The sequence below is a fragment of the Salmo salar genome, chromosome 19, assembly GCF_965601325.2.
Source record: "Salmo salar chromosome 19, fSalSal1, whole genome shotgun sequence".
NCBI lineage: Eukaryota > Metazoa > Chordata > Actinopteri > Salmoniformes > Salmonidae > Salmo > Salmo salar.
Window position 1 is genome coordinate 46,499,845 of NC_138309.1, and position 18,935 is coordinate 46,518,779.

At 46.1% G+C, this 18,935-nt stretch overlaps 1 long non-coding RNA gene across 1 annotated transcript in view; it reads right to left on the reverse strand.

Moving 5' to 3' along the window:
* Nucleotides 1-47: 47 nt before the first annotated feature.
* Nucleotides 48-18,935, reverse strand: part of LOC145862299 (uncharacterized) — a 59,743-nt gene continuing 40,855 nt past the window's right edge. Inside the window, exon 3 of the long non-coding RNA XR_014381621.1 lies at nucleotides 48-2,259. This is a non-coding gene — a long non-coding RNA (uncharacterized LOC145862299). The remainder of the gene's footprint in view (nucleotides 2,260-18,935) is intronic.

Here is an 18,935-nt window from a genome sequence, read left to right on the forward strand (position 1 = left end):
TCAATAAATCGGTGAATTGGGAGCTTTAACAGTGTGCGGGCCTTCTTGTTCTATACTAGTATAGCTATACTAGCCCTGTATGACCACAAATGTTTCTATAGACTGATCCATATATGGCAATGGCTATTTGCATATAGGCCTACTGCAGCTCTGATTGGTTATTGCGCACAGGTCTGTGTAGAGTACGGGCATGAGTCGTGCCTGTCAATGTAATAGAATCCTACTCCGATGCGTTCTACCTACAAGAAAATCTCTTGGACAGCGAAATGTTGATAGTGTTAACTAAACTAACTAGAAAGTTGAGTGAAGTTCAATCTCATGCCTCTCTGCACGGGCTGATATTTCTTCTCCGCGGGGAACGGTGCGCAGCTTAGAGGGAACATTGCTCATGAGACCATAGCGCTACTGGTAAAATGCACATGAGGGGGTACTTCAGGGGTACACTGGGCAAAACAAAAGCCTCTTGGTGGTACAGTAACCACAAAAGTTTGGGAACCACTTCCATTGATGATGTCATGGTAATGACTGTAGGTCCTGGGGACATGAAGCTAACTATGCTACATATTTGATATCATGGTAATGAATGTAGACATGTAGGTATTGCCACATCATCAGAACAAGGAAACTCTGAAATTTCCGACTTGCTAATTGGTTGTACACTGAACAAAAATATAAAAACGCAACATGCAACAATTTCAAAGATTTTACTGAGTTATAGTTCATATAAGGAGATTATTCAATTGACATAAATACATTAGGCCCTAATCTATGAATTTCACATGACTGGGAATACAGCTATGCATTTGTTGGTCACAAATACCTTAAATAAAAGGTAAGGACGTGGATCAGAAAACCAGTCAGTATCTGGTGTGACCACACATCTCTTTCGCTTAGAGTTAATCAGGCTGTTGATTGTGAAAATGTCAGGATATTTTATTTCAGCTCATGAAACATGGGACCAACACTTTACATGTTGCGTTTATATTTTTGTTTAGGATATTTATTCACGTGCCACATTCAACCAGTTACCAAGTCCGACATTTCAGAGTTTCCTAGTTCTGACAAGCATGTGAACGCAGCATAACTATGCTACATACCTGGTAATGGCATGCTGACGTCACCAGTGAACACCAATATTAAGACAGTTGTTATGAGTTTAGAGGGTGAGCAAGCTATACAGAGATTATGAATGTCCAAGGAATCTTTCTTGTCAGTTCACGGTTCATCTATAAACAGCAACGTCAAACAACAGAGAATGTGGATGATGTGCGTTTCGCCTCCAAAGCGCTTTGAACTTCTGGTAGAAAAGGCACTATATAAATTCTATATATTTAATCCAGTCTCATCTATGGAGACCAATATTGTTGCAACAACAACTATAAAATGTGACGTAAAACAATAGGAGGACGCTTAGCAGAGAGCATCACCACATTTAGCCTACCAGTCTGGCCATGGGTCTCAGGCAAGCTGACAGCAAACAATGCCTATGCAGTGAGAAGCAACTGTTATTTCTTTGTAAATGCACCACTACTAGGTCTATTTTCCTCATTCTGCATAACTAAATAAACAGGATCGTCCCACAGTAGGCCTCGTTCGCTGTTGTGAAAGTGATTGTTCGTCTTAAATAAATGTGTAATCATAATAGACTGATCCAGGGTCTGTTACAGATGTCACAAAGAGGTTTAGAATCCACATCAAATCAAATTTATTTATATTAGCCCTTCTTACATCAGCTGATATCTCAGAGTGCTGTACAGAAACCCAGCCTAAAACCCCAAACAGCAAGCAATGCCGGTGTAGAAGCACGGTGGCTAGGATAAACTCCCTAGCAAGGCCAAAACCTAGGAAGAAACCTAGAGAGGAACCAGGCTATGAGGGGTGGCCAGTCCTCTTCTGGCTGTGCCGGGTAGAGATTATAACAGAACATGGCCAAGATGTTCAAATTTTCATAAATGACCAGCATGGTCAAATAATTATAATCACAGTAGTTGTCGAGGGTGCAACAAGTCAGCACCTCAAGAGTAAATGTCAGTTGGCTTTTCATAGCCGATCATTGAGAGTATCTCTACCGCTCCTGCTGTCTCTAGAGAGTTGAAAACAGCAGGTCTGGGACAGGTAGCACGTCCGGTGAACAGGTCAGGGTTCCATAGCCGCAGGCAGAACAGTTGAAACTGGAGCAGCAGCATGGCCAGGTGGACTGGGGACAGCAAGGAGTCAGCATGCCAGGTAGTCCAGAGGCATGGTCCTAGGGCTCAGGTCCTCCGAGAAAGAGAAAGAAAGAAAGAAAGAAAGCGAGAATTACAGAGAGCATACTTAAATTCACACAGGACTCCGGATAAGACAGGAGAAATACTCCAGATATAACAGACTGACCCTAGCCCCCCGACACATAAAATACTGCAGCATAAATACTGGAGGCTGAGACAAGAGGGGTCAAGAGACACTGTGGCCCCATCCGATGATACCCCCGGAAAGGGCCAAACAGGCAGGATATAACCCCACCCACTTTGCCAAAGCACAGCCCCCACACCACTAGAGGGATCTCTTCAACCACCAACTTACCATCCTGAGACAATGCCGAGTATAGCCCACAAAGATCGTCGCCACAGCACAACCCAAGGGGGGGAGCAAACCCAGACAGGAAGACCACGTCAGTGACTCAACCCACTCAAGTGATGAACCCCTCCTAGGGACGGAATGGAAGAACACCAGTAAGCCAGTGACTCAGCCCCTGTAATAGGGTTAGAGGCAGAGAATCCCAGTGGAGAGAGGGGAACCGGCCAGGCAGAGACAGCAAGGGCGGTTCGTTGCTCCAGAGCCTTTCCGTTCACCTTCACACTCCTGGGCCAGACTACACTCAATCATATGACCTACTGAAGAGATGAGTCTTCAGTAAAGACTTAAAGGTTGAGAGCGAGTCTGCGTCTCTCACATGGGTAGGCAGACCATTCCATAAAAATGGAGCTCTATAGGAGAAAGCCCTGCCTCCAGGTCTTGCTTAGAAATTCTAGGGACAATCAGGAGACCTGCGTCTTGTGACCGTAGCGTACGTGTAGGTATGTACGGCAGGACCAAATCGGAAAGATAGGTAGGAGAAAGCCCATGTAATGCTTTGTAGGTTAGCAGTAAAACTTTGAAATCAGCCCTTGCCTTAACAGGAAGCCAGTGTAGGGAGTCTAGCACTGGAGTAATATGATAAAATATTTGGGTTCTAGTCAGGATTCTAGCAGCCGTATTTAGCACCAACTGAAGTTTATTTAGTGCTTTATCCGGGTAGCCGGAAAGTAGAGCATTGCTGTAGTCCAACCTAGAAGTAACAAAAGCATGGATTCATTTCAAAAGCATGGATTCATTTCTGCATCATTTTTGGACAGAAAGTTTCTGATTTTTGCAATGTTACGTAGATGGGAAAAAAGCTGTCCTTGAAACAGTGTTGATATGTTCTTCAAAAGAGAGATCAGGGTCCAGAGTAACGCCGAGGTCCTTCACAGTTTTATTTGAGACGACTGTACAACCATCAAGATTAATTGTCAGATTCAAAAGAAGATCTCTTTGTTTCTTGGGACCTAGAACAAGCATCTCTGTTTTGTCCAAGTTTAAAAGTAGAAAGATTGCAGCCATGTCTTATGTCTGAAACACAGGCTTCTAGCGAGGGCAATTTTGGGGCTTCACCATGTTTCATTGAAATGTACAGCTGTGTGTCATCCGCATGGCAGTGAAATTTAACATTATGTTTTCAAATGACATCCCCAAGAGGTAAAATATATAGTGAAAACAATAGTGGTCCTAAAACGGAACCTTAATGAACACCGAAATTTACAGTTCATTTGTCAGAGGACAAACCATTCACAGAGACAAACTGATATCTTTCCGACAGATAAGATCAAAACCAGGTCAGAACTTGTCCGTGTAGACCAATTTGGGTTTCCAATCTCTCCAAAAGAATGTGGTGATCGATGGTATCAAAAGCAGCACTAAGGTCTAGGAGCACGAGGACAGATGCAGAGCCTCGGTCTGACGCCATGAAAAGGTCGTTTACCACCTTCACAAGTGCAGTCTCAGTGCTATGATCGGGTCTAAAACCAGACTGAAGCGTTTCGTATACATTGTTTGTCTTCAAGAAGGCAGTGAGTTGCTGCGCAACAGCTTTTTCTCAAATTTTTGAGAGGAATGGAAGATTCGATATAGGCCGATAGTTTTTTTATATTTTCTGGGTCAAGGTTTGGCTTTTTCAAGAGAGGCGTTATTACTGCCACTTTAGTGAGTTTGGTACACATCCGGTGGATAGAGAGCAGTTTATTATGTTCAATATAGGAGGGTCAAGCACAGGAAGCAGCTCTTTCAGTAATTTAGTTGGAATAGGGTCCAGTATGCAGCTTGAAGGTTTAGAGGCCATGATTATTTTCATTGTTGTGTCAAGAGATATAGTACTAAAACACTTGAGTGTCTCCCTTGATCCTAGGTCCTGGCAGAGTTGTGCAGACTCAGGACAACGGAGCTTTGGAGGAATACGCATATTTAAAGAGGAGTTCGTAATTTGCTTTCTAATGATCATGATCTTTTCCTCAAAGAAGTTCATGAATTTATTACTGCTGAAGTGAAAGCCATAGTCTCTTGGAGAATGCTGCTTTTTTGTTAACTCTATCAGTTCACATATTAGAGCGAGTTGAAACAAAAGTAAAGATGTGGGCTAATAGAATATTCTCGAGGTCTGGAAATAGCCCAGTAACTGCAGGACTGTGGTATTTCAATCTGTTCTAACGAGCCCTTCAAACCTGCCCTCCTACCTGTCAATCACCCAAACGAATTTTCCAAATATGACTTAGGAAAATAAAAATAATTGATCACAATAATAATGGCAGGGAATTGTTAATGATTATTGAGTTTCATTGTTTTTGTTACTGAGTTCTGTTATTTGTTCTGGAATGTTGATGGGGCTCCTGACACTAATTTTGGGAAATATTTGTTTCTAATTGTATACGTCATCGAGACACCAATTAAGTCTAAGGTTTATGTGTTTTCCTAGTTTGTTCATCAATTCTTGACGAACTAGGTTTCAGCACTGCAGAGCAACAAATGGACCCCTGATTAGTGTTTCATAATACTGGGTTCATGTTCCATGGATAACAACCACCATCATCAAAATCAGGTTCTCAATATACTGTAGGCCCAGTCCACTTTCAGAGCCAATATATTTATAAATACATATACACTATATATACAAACGTATGTGTACACACCTTAAAACCTGTTAGGGCTAGGGGGCAGTATTGACACGGCCGGATAAAAAACGTACCCGATTTAATCTGGTTACTACTCCTGCCCAGTAACTAGAATATGCATATAATTATTGGCTTTGGATAGAAAACACCCTAAAGTTTCTAAAACTGTTTGAATGGTGTCTGTGAGTATAACAGAACTCATATGGCAGGCAAAAACCTGAGAAGATTCCAAACAGGAAGCGCCCTCTCTGACAAGTTGTTGTTCATCTTGGCTCTTTTTATTGAAGACTGAGGATCTTTGCCGTAACGTGACACTTCCTACGGCTCCCATAGGCTCTCAGAACCCGGGAAAAAGCTGAATGCTATCGAGGCAGCCTCTGGCTGAAACACATTATCGCGTTTGGATAGTGGCTGGTCAGAGTACTCTGAGACTCACGCTCGTGCACGAGGGCACGAGATGTATTTATTTTCTCTCTCTTTGTACGTATACAGGCTTTCCCGGTCGGAATATTATCGCTTTTTTACGAGAAAAATTGCATAAAAATTGATTTTAAACAGCGGTTGACATGCTTCGAAGTACGGTAATGGAATATTTAGAATTTTTTTGTCACGAAATGCGCCATGCTCGTCACCCTTATTTACCCTTTCGGATAGTGTCTTGAACGCACAAACAAAACGCCGCTATTTGGATATAACAATGGATTATTTGGGACCAAACCAACATTGTTATTGAAGTAGAAGTCCTGGGAGTGCATTCTGACGAAGAACAGCAAAGGTAATAACATTTTTGTTATAGTAAATCTGACTTTGGTGAGTGCTAAACTTGCTGGGTGTCTAAATAGCTAGCCCTGTGATGCCGGGCTATCTACTGAGAATATTGCAAAATCGAGTGCATAGAGGAGTTCTGTATCTATAATTCTTAAAATAATTGTTATGTTTTTTTGTGAACGTTTATCGTGAGTAATTTAGTAAATTCACCGGCAGTGTTCGGTGGGAATGCTAGTCACATGCTAGTCACATGCTAATGTAAAAAGCTGGTTTTTGATATAAATATGAACTTGATTGAACAAAACATGCATGTATTGTATAACATAATGTCCTAGGGTTGTCATCTGATGAAGATCATCAAAGGTTAGTGCTGCATTTAGCTGTGGTTTGGGTTTATGTGACATTATATGCTAGCTTGAAAAATGGGTTTCTGATTATTTCTGGCTGGGTACTCTGCTGACATAATCTAATGTTTTGCTTTCGTTGTAAAGCCTTTTTGAAATCGGACAGTGTGGTTAGATTAACGAGAGTCTTGTCTTTAAAATGGTGTAAAATAGTCAAAATTGAAGTTTTTGCATTTTTGAGGTATTTGAATATCGCGCCACGGGATTACACTGGCTGTTGAGTATAGAAGTTAAAATTAGTGGATTCGGCTATTTCAGCCACACCCATTGCTGACAGGCACCGTCATAGGATGCCACCTTTCCAACAAGTCTGTTCATAAAATTTCTGCCCTACTAGAGCTCCCTCGGTCAACTGTAAGTGCTGTTATTGTGAAGTGGAAATGTCTAGGACCAACAACGGTTCACCGCAAAGTGGTATGACACACAAGCTCACAGAATGAGACCAGAGTGCTAAATGTATGGCACATAAAAATCATCTGTCCTCGTTTGCAAAACTCACTACCGAGTTCCAAACTGCCTCTGAAAGCAACATCAGCACAAGAACTGTTCTTCGGGAGCGTCAGGGAGCGTCATGAAATGGGTTTCCATGGCCGAGCAGCCAAGCACAAGCCTAAGTTCACCATGTGCAATGCCAAGATTCGGCTGGAGTGGCTTTCCACCATTGGACTCCGGAGCAGTGGAAATGCGTTCTCTGGAGTGATGAATCACGCAACACCATCTGGCAGTCCGACAAACAAATCTGGGTTCGGGCTAGGTCCCTTAGTTCCAGTGAAGGGAAATCTTAACACTACAGCATACAATAACATTCTAGACGATTCTGTGCTTCCAAATGTGTGGTAACAGTTCGGGGAAGGCCCTTCCCTGTTTCAGCATGACAATGCCCCGGGCATAAAGCAAAGTCCATAAAGAAATGATTTGCCGAGATTGGTGTGGAAGAACTTGACTGGCCTGCACAAAGCCCTGAGTTCAACCCCATCGAACATCTTTGGGATGAATTGGAACACCGACTGCAAGTCAGGCCTAATCGCCCAACATCAGTGCCCGACCTCACTAACGCTCTTGTGACTGAATGGAAGCAAGTCCCCGCAGCAATGTTCAAACATCTAGTGAAAAGCCTTCCCAGAAGAGTGGAGGCTGTTATAGCAGCATAGGGGGGACCGACTCAATATTAATGCCTATGATTTTGGAATGAGATGTTTTGACGAGCAGGTCCAAATACTTTTGGTCATGTAGTGTACCTACTGATTAATATGACAATATCTCATATCATCTAAATGAGCTGGTTTCTCTTTGGATTAAAGATGATATTAGAAGGATCTGATAAGGATAGGACAGAGCAAAGGTCCAAACCAATTCAGAGAAGACTCCAGCATAATACATCTGAACGAGAAGATTAGAGCTAACTCTTTATTGACATCGCTCTGTGTCCAAAAATGTATGATTGTGTTTACTTTTTTTTAAGGCTTTTGAGACTTGGCTCGAAGCTCTGTTTTTCCCCCATTGTTTGACATGTAAACATAGCATGCAAAACACAATTAAAACTTTAAAACCTCAACCTTGATCCCAAGGACAGATAGAAGGAATCACATACAACTCAGAAATACCTCAAAGGAGAGAGCCTTTAGATCTGTAAATGTATCTAGCTATACTGTAGAACAAATTCATGTACAATACATTATTATTAGCAGTAGTTTTATTAGTATTATTATTATTTCTCCATATGGTAGATGTCCCCTTCACTCCTTCCCATTGTCACAACAACTGTGTTTTGACTGAGCATTGACGGCTGTTGCCACAGAAATCCCTGGTTTCCTATAGCGGGCGGTACGGGGGCAGCTGGGGCTTGGCAGAGACCCTGACTAATAGCTTTCATTTCAAATGACCGCTTTGCTGAACGACATCAGGAGGAGGCAGCGAGCGTGAAATTAAATTACGCCGCACACGCTCCGCGGCCCTCGGCCAGAGTTGTCCACTCTAATCCGTACCGTGCCCTGGAGGATTTGACAGACAACAGATACACCCCCCCCGTCTCCTCTTCCCCACAGATTTCCCCCTCTCTTCCCTGGTTTCCTCACCTAGTTCTCCTTACTCTACTCTCAGGTTCTCTCTCCCTCCAGGCCTTCTCTCCCCTGGCTCCTTCCCCTCTCAGGTTCTCTCCCCCCTGGCTCCTTCCCCTCTCAGGTTCTCTCCCCCCTGGCTCCTTCCCCTCAGGTTCTCTCCCCCTGGCTCCTTCCCCTCTCAGGTTCTCTCCCCCCTGGCTCCTTCCCCTCTCAGGTTCTCTCCCCATGGCTCCTTCCCCTCTCAGGTTCTCTCCCCCCTGGCTCCTTCCCCTCTCAGGTTCTCTCCCCCCTGGCTCCTTCCCCTCTCAGGTTCTCTCCCCCTGGCTCCTTCCCCTCTCAGGTTCTCTCCCCCCTGGCTCCTTCCCCTCTCAGGTTCTCTCCCCCCTGGCTCCTTCCCCTCTCAGGTTCTCTCCCCCCTGGCTCCATCCCCTCTCAGGTTCTCTCCCCCCTGGCTCCTTCCCCTCTCAGATTCTCTCCCCCCTGGCTCCTTCCCCTCTCAGGTTCTCTCCCCCCTGGCTCCTTCCCCTCTCAGGTTCTCTCCCCCCTGGCTCCTTCCCCTCTCAGGTTCTCTCCCCCTGGCTCCTTCCCCTCTCAGGTTCTCTCCCCCCTGGCTCCTTCCCCTCTCAGGTTCTCTCCCCCTGGCTCCTTCCCCTCTCAGGTTCTCTCCCCCCTGGCTCCTTCCCCTCTCAGGTTCTCTCCCCCCTGGCTCCTTCCCTCTCAGGTTCTCTCCCCCCTGGCTCCTTCCCCTCTCAGGTTCTCTCCCCCCTGGCTCCTTCCCCTCTCAGGTTCTCTCCCCCTGGCTCCTTCCCCTCTCAGGTTCTCTCCCCCCTGGCCCCTTCCCTCTCAGGTTCTCTCCCCCCTGGCTCCTTCCCCTCTCAGGTTCTCTCCCCCCTGGCTCCTTCCCCTCTCAGGTTCTCTCCCCCCTGGCTCCTTCCCCTCTCAGGTTCTCTCCCCCTGGCTCCTTCCCCTCTCAGATTCTCTCCCCCCTGGCTCCTTCCCCTCTCAGGTTCTCTCCCCCCTGGCTCCTTCCCCTCTCAGGTTCTCTCCCCCCTGGCTCCTTCCCCTCTCAGGTTCTCTCCCACCTGGTCCTTGCCCCTCTCCCCTCTCAGATTCTCTCCCCCCTGGCTCCTTCCCCTCTCAGGTTCTCTCCCCCTGGCTCCTTCCCCTCTCAGGTTCTCTCCCCCCTGGCCCCTTCCCCTCTCAGGTTCTCTCCCCCCTGGCTCCTTCCCCTCTCAGGTTCTCTCCCCCCTGGCTCCTTCCCCTCTCAGGTTCTCTCCCCCTGGCTCCTTCCCCTCTCAGGTTCTCTCCCCCCTGGCCCCTTCCCCTCTCAGGTTCTCTCCCCCCTGGCTCCTTCCCCTCTCAGGTTCTCTCCCCCCTGGCTCCTTCCCCTCTCAGGTTCTCTCCCCCCTGGCCCCTTCCCTCTCAGGTTCTTTCCCCCCTGGCTCCTTCCCCTCTCAGGTTCTCGCTCTCCTGGCTCCTTCCCCTCTCAGGTTCTCTCCCCCCTGGCTCCTTCCCCTCTCAGATTCTCTCCCCCCTGGCTCCTTCCCCTCTCAGGTTCTCTCCCCCCTGGCTCCTTCCCCTCTCAGGTTCTCTCCCCCCTGGCTCCTTCCCCTCTCAGGTTCTCTCCCCCTGGCTCCTTCCCCTCTCAGGTTCTCTCCCCCCTGGCTCCTTCCCCTCTCAGGTTCTCTCCCCCCTGGCTCCTTCCCCTCTCAGGTTCTCTCCCCCCTGGCTCCTTCCCCTCTCAGGTTCTCTCCCCCCTGGCTCCTTCCCTCTCAGGTTCTCTCCCCCCTGGCTCCTTCCCCTCTCAGGTTCTCTCCCCCTGGCTCCTTCCCCTCTCAGGTTCTCTCCCCCCTGGCCCCTTCCCTCTCAGGTTCTTTCCCCCCTGGCTCCTTCCCCTCTCAGGTTCTCTCCCCCCTGGCTCCTTCCCCTCTCAGGTTCTCTCCCCCCTGGCTCCTTCCCCTCTCAGGTTCTCTCCCCCCTGGCCCCTTCCCTCTCAGGTTCTCTCCCCCCTGGCTCCTTCCCCTCTCAGGTTCTCTCCCCCCTGGCTCCTTCCCCTCTCAGGTTCTCTCCCCCTGGCTCCTTCCCCTCTCAGGTTCTCTCCCCCCTGGCTCCTTCCCCTCTCAGGTTCTCTCCCCCTGGCTCCTTCCCCTCTCAGGTTCTCTCCCCCCTGGCTCCTTCCCCTCTCAGATTCTCTCCCCCCTGGCTCCTTCCCCTCTCAGGTTCTCTCCCCCCTGGCTCCTTCCCCTCTCAGATTCTCTCCCCCCTGGCTCCTTCCCCTCTCAGGTTCTCTCCCCCCTGGCTCCTTCCCTCTCAGGTTCTCTCCCCCTGGCTCCTTCCCTCTCAGGTTCTCTCCCCCCTGGCTCCTTCCCCTCTCAGGTTCTCTCCCCCCTGGCTCCTTCCCCTCTCAGGTTCTCTCCCCCTGGCTCCTTCCCCTCTCAGGTTCTCTCCCCCCTGGCCCCTTCCCTCTCAGGTTCTTTCCCCCCTGGCTCCTTCCCCTCTCAGGTTCTCTCCCCCCTGGCTCCTTCCCCTCTCAGGTTCTCTCCCCCCTGGCTCCTTCCCCTCTCAGGTTCTCTCCCCCCTGGCTCCTTCCCCTCTCAGGTTCTCTCCCCCTGGCTCCTTCCCCTCTCAGGTTCTCTCCCCCCTGGCCCCTTCCCTCTCAGGTTCTTTCCCCCCTGGCTCCTTCCCCTCTCAGGTTCTCTCCCCCCTGGCTCCTTCCCCTCTCAGGTTCTCTCCCCCTGGCTCCTTCCCCTCTCAGGTTCTCTCCCCCCTGGCTCCTTCCCCTCTCAGGTTCTCTCCCCCTGGCTCCTTCCCCTCTCAGGTTCTCTCCCCCTGGCTCCTTCCCCTCTCAGGTTCTCTCCCCCCTGGCTCCTTCCCCTCTCAGGTTCTCTCCCCCCTGGCTCCTTCCCCTCTCAGGTTCTCTCCCCCCTGGCTCCTTCCCCTCTCAGGTTCTCTCCCCCTGGCTCCTTCCCCTCTCAGATTCTCTCCCCCCTGGCTCCTTCCCCTCTCAGGTTCTCTCCCCCCTGGCTCCTTCCCCTCTCAGGTTCTCTCCCCCCTGGCCCCTTCCCCTCTCAGGTTCTCTCCCCCCTGGCTCCTTCCCCTCTCAGGTTCTCGCTCTCCTGGCTCCTTCCCCTCTCAGGTTCTCTCCCCCCTGGCTCCTTCCCCTCTCAGGTTCTCTCCCACCTGGTCCTTGCCCCTCTCCCCTCTCAGGTTCTCTCTCCCTCCAGGCCTTCTTTCCCCTTGTCTCTTTCCCTTCTGCCCTTCAGGTTCCCTCTCCCCTGGCTTCTTTCCCCTGTCTCTTTCCCCTCTGCCCTTCAGGTTCTCTCAGGTTCTCTCTCCCTCCAGGCCTTCTTTCCCCGTCTCTTTCCCCTCTGCCCTTCAGGTTCTCTCTCTTCCTCCAGGCCTTCTTTCCCCGTCTCTTTCCCCTCTGCCCTTCAGGTTCTCTCTCCCTCCAGGCCTTATTTCCCCTGTCTCTTTCCCCTCTGCCCTTCAGGTTCTCTCAGGTTCTCTCTCCCTCCAGGCCTTCTTTCCCCATCTCTTTCCCCTCTGCCCTTCAGGTTCTCTCTCCCTCCAGGCCTTATTTCCCCTGTCTCTTTCCCCTCTGCCCTTCAAGTTCTCTCAGGTTCTCTCTCCCATCCTCTATTAGGACTCTCCAGTCCTCTCCCTCAGTTTTCTACCCATCCCCACTAGTGTTATGTCCTTAGACCACAACCTCCAGCTAGGTTTGTCATTCTACATTCCTTACGTCAGTGTCAATAAAGTAAAGGGTAGTAGGTTCCTTAAGGTAATGTTTCCAGCGATGTGACTAGTCAGCTTGCATTTCTGTACATTTGACTGTAACTGTCAACTTGTGTGGGTCTCAAAACATACAGCCAATTGGATACTGATTTGGTCACTGAGGTACTGTACTTTGGCTGCCTATGAGGAAGTCAATACACAGGTACATCAACTGAAGTGTCAAAACCAAGCAAACACAACCAAAGCCGAGACGTTATGAAGGCTAGACGTTATTCAATGTAACCGGATTTGCGGCTGGGACAAACCACTACATTAGGGAATGGAACCCTCTTTTAAACGTCTCAATTAAAGTGTAAAATGTGATGAATTCTGACCAGTCATATACATTCAAAGGTCAGACAATTGTGTTTGATTTAACACCTCGTCTCGTTACAATGGCAAAAATTGACACGTTTCAACAACGTTCAAAGTAATAATATGGGTGGCTAGGTAAGTCAGTTGCCTAAATAGGGTTTAATCAGGACATGTGGCCAAACAAATAAATGGCTCTGTTTCTGACCTGCATAAGAAGCTAGTCTACTGTTTGTGTTTCTGACCTGCATAATTAAAATAGCCTACTGTTTCTGACCTACATAATTAAAATAGCCTACTGTTTCTGACCTGCATAATTAAAATAGCCTACTGTTTCTGACCTGCATAAGAAGCTAGCCTACCGTTTGTGTTTCTGACCTACATAATTAAAATAGCCTACTATTTCTGACCTGCATAAGAAGCTAGCCTACTGTTTGTGTTTCTGACCTGCATAATTAAAATATACTACTGTTTCTGACCTGCATAATTAAAATAGTCTACTGTTTCTGACCTACATAATTAAAATAGCCTACTGTTTCTGACCTGCATAAGAAGCTAGCCTACTGTTAATGACCTACATAATTAAAATAGCCTACTGTTTCTGACCTGCATAAGAAGCTAGCCTACTGTTTGTGTTTCTGACCTGCATAATTAAAATATCCTACTGTTTCTGACCTGCATAATTAAAATAGCCTACTGTTTCTGACCTGCATAATTAAAATAGCCTACTGTTTCTGACCTACATAATTAAAATAGCCTACTGTTTCTGACCTACATAATTAAAATAGCCTACTGTTTCTGACCTGCATAAGAAGCTAGCCTACTGTTTGTGTTTCTGACCTGCATAATTAAAATAGCCTACTGTTTCTGACCTGCATAAGAAGCTAGCCTACCGTTTGTGTTTCTGACCTACATAATTATATAGCCTACTGTTTCTGTCCTGCATAATTAGATAGTCAGGGAGAAACAAACAGCAGGCTGAGTTGATGAGCTGATTTGGCTATCAGTTGATTGACAGATGTACTGTAGACCTACTGTAGAACGATACACTTTCCTCCAGTCTGGATGCTCGCCTACGTTTTATAGTTAGGATTTGTATAATTTGTCAATATAGTTCTGGTCTTTGGTGTGGATTGAAAGCCTGTATTGTGTGACTTTAATATTTAATTTCATAAAGCTGTCAGGATGTTTATGTATTTGAGCTTTTCCAAAGACGATTTCATTGAGCGGAGACACTTTTCTTTGATGTGTAAATTATTAATTCTGCCTATACTGCTTGCCTTCAACATATAATAAAACAATTGATATAAATAAAAACTGATTCTCCCGAACAAAAATACATCTACCCACTACAAATATTTCAATTTATTATAATCCACATAAGTATTCACACAAGATGTGCTGTAGCCTGCACGTAGCCTACAGAAGGTACAATGTAGGTACGATACTGCATTGTATACAAACACCGCTTCCAGCTGCCCCCTGGAGGCCATTCTAAATATTTCTTCAGATGTTCAAATCCATCACTCAGACTAAGCATCACACGAGAATACCACAGCACACTCTGTTCCGAAAGAAAGTTAAGATTGGATCTAATTTACTCATCAATCTCAGCTAGCTTGCAGAATATGACCAATGTTAGGATCACTCTCTCTGCTTGAGGAGGGAAAACACTGGTCAGGTCAGGACCCAATGACAAAGACTAGACAAGTTCTCTGAAACAGACCAGCGGATGGGGACCAGAGATGGAGGGATGGAGGGGTGCCAGGGAGGTAGGGATGGAGGGGTGCCAGGGAGGTAGGGATGAAGATGAGCTGGATGGAGGATAGAGGGGTGCCAGAGATGGAGGGATGAAGGTGGGGAGGATGGAAGATAGAGGGGGGCTTCCATGCCAGACACACAGATCAGTCAGGACGGCCAAGAAATGCAGGGGAGGTTTCCTGCCCGGATCCTGGGTTGGGAACAGTGTATCCCATATCCCAATCCTGTCCAGTCCCCAGACCCCCAGAGCCAGTAGTGCTGAAGCAGAACAGGATTCAGGGAGCAGGTGTGTGTGTGTGTGTGTGTGTGTGTGTGTGTGTGTGTGTGTGTGTGTGTGTGTGTGTGTGTGTGTGTGTGTGTGTGTGTGTTACGAGCTGGACCTAAGCTAACGACGCGCTTCTGGGATTTGCGCTACATTTTGTTGCGTCACAGAGGCTCTGAAGCTGAACCATTCCAGCTATGGCCTACAAAACACACATATTTAGATCTAGCCCCTGTTATGAATGTGCTTTAAAATCGCTGGATTTATTGTACTGTTAAATGTCGATATTATTTGAATAATAACAGAAACATCTATCATATATAACAAGCCTAACAGAGACAATCCACACAAATGACAAAAAGGGGTAAAGACTTGGAACGATATAGGCTGATAAAAGGACATTAGTATTCCCTTATCTTATTCTATGAATATACAGTTGTTGTATGGGGAATCCCATCGTTCAGTTTCCAGAGGGAGAATGTGTCACAAGTGCTAAAAGGCGGTGGAACCCATGAAAACCACTGTGACAGTCATGGAATTTTGGATGACGGTTATTGGTCAGTCAAATAACCATGCTACCATAGAAACAGATTGAATAGAACAGGTGTCCCCATTCAAGTCAATGAAGGCATAATGGGTGGACTAGCGGCCATTGCGAGTCTTTAGTGGTCTAATAATTGGTGACAATTTCATATTAATAACGGTATAAAAGGACAACAGTAATCATTCATCAAGTCTCATATCAACAATATCCGTAAGGTCTTTAATTGTCTTAGAGCAAGAGAAAACCACACTTTTTTATGAAGATAGGATGTATTACTACACTAAAGAAAGACCCAGAAAAAAAAGAAATACAAAGAAAATGATTGATCTAATAAGATGACACATTTTGCAATAGTCAAGGAGGAAACGGAGAATGCTGTCATATACTGTTAGCGCCTTTATTCTCAACATTTTCTTGACGTAACAATATGAGATCGCCTCCGACAATTCCTTATGAAACAGAGCAGAGAATTTTACATACGTTTTTATTGATTAGCATTCGAGATAATGTGTATCCAAGTCTGTACAGTATTGTGATGTCAATAAATTGCATATCTGCTTTCACTGGACAACTTCACAGGTTTTGAAAACTATCAAAAATGAACAGCACAAACCGGAAGCGTCAATTACCACTCTCAGAACATTTACAACCAGTGGAGGCTCCTCGGAAGAGGAAGAGCATCCTACTCAGTGCATTTCAGAAACATTTAAATAGTTAAAGATTAAAGTTATCATTTTTAGACAAATCTATACAAAATATATTCACATCACCAAATAACTGATTAAAAAACACTGTTTTGTAATGGTCTACAGTAGCCTCAACAGCACCCTCTAGAGTAGCACTATGGTGATGCCGGAGGACGGCTATTTTGCGTCCTCCTCTAGGTACCCTGACTTCAATGCAAAATCTAGGAGGCTCATGGGTCTCACCCCCTTCCATAGACTTACACAGTAATTATGATTACTTCTGAAGGATGTCCTCCAGAGCTCTTGCAGCATGAACTGACTTGTTCTCCATCCAATCAAAGGATGAGAGAATGAATCTAATACTGAAAGCGTAAGCTACCAGCTAGCACTGCAGTACTGCAGTCTGACTCAAGTCAGAAATTGTATAACTTGCGACTTGACTTGGACCCTCAAGACACGGGACTCAACTTTGACTTGAGACTGATAATTTCAAAGTTATCTGGCCAGGTTTTTTACTTTTGTCACTAATTTTGTGGCACAGGCACAGAGTCTCTGTGGATTACTCTCCACGCAGCCAGAGGCAGTAGCCGCAGCATCGCCCTTGCAATAAAAAGTGCAACAGATTGGTTATTGAAAAGCACACTCGGCCCTCCGATTGGACCAGCAAACTGTCAATCAAGACAGATCGGGTGCATTGCAAACGTGAATTTGTTGGGGGAGCGGATTGCCATAATAAATAAATATCTGGCTCCAAAAATTTTGGTGATCAAGAATATGAACTGTTTACTTTGCAAGCTCACCATCAATGGCACATCAAGCAACAAATACTAGCACAGGCCAACTGGTCTTTTGGTATGCCAAAATTGCTTGAAAATTAATAATAATAGTATGTTGAATAAGATACAAATCATTGTTCCATGTATGAATGGTGATGAAATATCATTCATAATCATTCAGTTTTAATAAAAATGTACCAATGTAACAATGAATGTGGAAATTGCCTTTTACATTGTAGAACCAGTTTATTGGTTGTAATTGCCAATTGGGTAATTGTATGGTCCTGGGAGGGGCCAAGTGCTTATATGTACCTGTTGATCTGTTAGACAGATTCCATTTGGTTTCTCAAGGGGAGGCTGTGCTGTCTTGCCCTCTACCTGTGTCCATTCAGATAGGTTAAGCCTGATACAGAGAATATATTCGGTAAATAAACTTTTTTTTTTTTTAGGTGTGGCACTTTCACCATTGGCCCTGTAACTGAATCTACACTCTGAGCATGTCAACCTGCCTCCTGTTGATTTCATGCCCTTAAGACAGCATTTACATAATAAAAATGAAAAGCGTTATCTGTACTCTAGTCTCAATAAAGAGACAAAGATTTGTGGTTGAACCGGTATAGATTTTTTTTTTTACTTGACTTGGAGAAAAGAAATTACTCGACTTGCTCTTAGAATGCAGGACTTGGACTTGACTCTAGACTGGACCCGTTCTTCTTCGGACTCGACTTTGTGACTTGAGAATTGCTTATGACTTTGGTCCCACCTCTGAGTAGTTGACTCAAACAGAGAGAAAGAGAATAGTTTAACAGTTTTGAAAATAAATATTTATCAAAAAATTAAGGAGAGGCAGCAGAGAAAGAGAGCTATATTTCTTTGTATTTCTTTCTTCTTTTTAGTTTACCTTTCACTTACTTAGCTAATGCAGCTAATTTAGCCTACGCAACAACCTGACTCAAACAGACAGGAATGCTATTTATGTTAAGGTAAACTGTCAGTTTTATTAATTTATTGCCACCGGGGCCCGCCGGTATGACTGCTAAGCTGCTTGCTGTACACTGTACTGCGTGGTTGTACACATGGATTGTAGGTTTACTAACGCGTTAGTTCTAATAGCTATGTTGATATTGACGTTAGTTAATATGGTAACAATGTAGGCTGTGTAGCGGTTAGCGGTTATGGTACGAAGGTTTGGCTTGGAGAGTTTTTTAAACTCCTGTTGGTCACAGACAAGGGTTGCTGGACTGGACTGAGAGGAAATCCCCTCGACCGACTGTGTGTATGTGTGTGTGAGTGTATGCGTGTGGATTTCATCCAGCCAGCCTATAGTTAAAAGGACCCTGATGTACTCAGCAGCTGCAGAGACAGTGGGAGACCTCTGACTAGCTGCTGGCTGCTATGTTGAACCCGTGGCCGTGTCTGTTTGGGTCTGTTTGAGGACCATCATATGGGAAACAAGGCGGACCAGCATTCTCTGGAGGTCCTGAGGGACACTGAGACCCAGACCGATCCAGGATGGGGACACAGACCCAGACCGACCCACAGGATGGGGACACTGAGACCCAGAGCCATCCAGGATGGGGACACAGACCCCGACCAACCCACAGGATAGGGACACTGAGACCCAGACCGACCCACAGAATGGGGACACTGCCAAAATGCCAAGGCCTGAATGCCAGTGATAAAATGCTAGGGCTAGAATGCTTGGGCAAACCAGCCACACATCCATCCGCTCACGTGGACCAGGGATCCAAGAGCATCAGAAACCTTGACTTTCAGTATTGTCTCTTTACTGTATGTCTTGTAATGTATAAGGCGTTATATGTCATCCTGCAAACCAAGCTTCTCTGTGGGACCGACCTATGCAGCTTGATTTTACTTGACTGCGGTTCTCAAGCATGATTAATGTAACAGTGCTATATTCTGCAATACGTTATCAGCGATATGAAAATACATGTTCAGAAACCTAAGATCACCAGCTTTGTATGTACAATGCTGCGACTGCGGGGAATTATCTGGTAACACGCCAAAGGCTTGAAGTTATGAGAAATTGCCTTCAGTCTATATATTGCATGTGTACTTTATGTCCCGAGTACATCTGGCAGTGTTGCCATGGTAACAATGTATACAAAAAGTCACTAGTGATTTGATCGTGATCTGATTCCCACAGCCTTTTAGGTCCCCATCCCACAACGTGTTTTTATACAGTACTTACATGTGATGGATGGTACAGTATGCTTCATTGTATCATAACAACGATAGAAAAACACCAACTCATGTTCAAATTACGGAGGGGCTGCATTTCATGAATTCTCTGGAAGCCTCTTTCCGACAGCAAAACATCCTAATTTTCTGCGCATGTGCAGCTT